We start from the raw sequence: 1,142 nt of genomic DNA, 5'->3' as shown, positions 1-1,142 counted from the left end.
ATCTTCATCATCTTCTCTCTACTGAATCCTTCACATACAAATTTTTTTTTAATCCCTGATCCCACTTCCCACTCTATCAACTGCTATCCTAGATTTCTCCCCTTCTTCACTGCTGATCTTTAACAAATTGCCTAAACTCACTACTTCCATTTCCTCCAATCTGATTCTTTCCTCAATCCAATCCATTTCTTTCCCCTCCCGACACTGCTGAAACAGTTCTCCCTAAGGTCACCAGTGACCTCCACATCACTAGAGCCAATGAATATTTTTCACTCTTTGTAGTACTCTATCTCTTTGTGGCATTTGGTGTTTTTGTTTGCTTGTTTGTTTTAAAAATATGGAAGCTTCATGAATTTGTGTGTCATCCTTGCATAGAGGCCATGCTAATCCTGTGTTGTTCCAACTTTACTAAAGTGCTGCCAAAGTGAGCACTCTGTGGCATTTGAAACACACTTTTCCCTTGGTTTCTGTGATGCCACATTCCTGATTTTCCTCCTCTGTCTCTGTAGTGGCATTATTTATATTTATGGCGTCCTGGAATCTTCTAAACACATTTCCATATTGTGTTCACTTTCTTCATGATGAGTCCCAACTCCCAAGGCAAAGACCAGGGCCTGCCTTGCCAGCCTCCCTTGTAATCAAGTGCGAGCATGTGATGTTAAGTCCCACTACTTACTGCATCCACATGAGACTTGGAATTAGAAGAAAATGCTGGAAGGAAGGAAATAAGTCAAACTAATTTTGCTTGCATAGGTTATTGTGAGGATTAAAATTTGATAGTATACATAGAGCAATTAGAATACAGCCTGGCACAGTGTCGCACTATGTAAGTGTTAGCTATTATTATTCTGAAAGGAACAGTGGTAGCTCAAATAACCCAAAAACTATTCTAAAAGATTCCTATCATCACCATCTGTCAGCCAAAGATTTTCATCAACTATGAGACACATAAAACCAGCTAGGGACCTGCTACCATGGCTATATTGCTGGTGAAGATCACAGATAGATCAACAAATAGAGAAGCAGACCAAGACGTTTAGCATGAAAGTTGGAAAGTTCAGTGTGATTTCAATCATGGTATCAAATGCTGAATCAATATTTCTGGGGATGGCCAGCTACAAAAGGAATGGCTGAGCTTCACA

General features: G+C 39.8%; 1 pseudogene; it reads right to left on the bottom strand.

Moving 5' to 3' along the window:
• Nucleotides 1-330: 330 nt before the first annotated feature.
• Nucleotides 331-431, bottom strand: LOC122236034 (annotated as a pseudogene).
• Nucleotides 432-1,142: the final 711 nt, after the last annotated feature.

Source organism: Panthera tigris, chromosome F3 (genome assembly GCF_018350195.1).
Source record: "Panthera tigris isolate Pti1 chromosome F3, P.tigris_Pti1_mat1.1, whole genome shotgun sequence".
In the NCBI taxonomy this organism is placed as follows: domain Eukaryota; kingdom Metazoa; phylum Chordata; class Mammalia; order Carnivora; family Felidae; genus Panthera; species Panthera tigris.
Note: the sequence above shows the minus strand (reverse complement) of the source record. Positions and strands in the feature narration are given on the sequence as shown.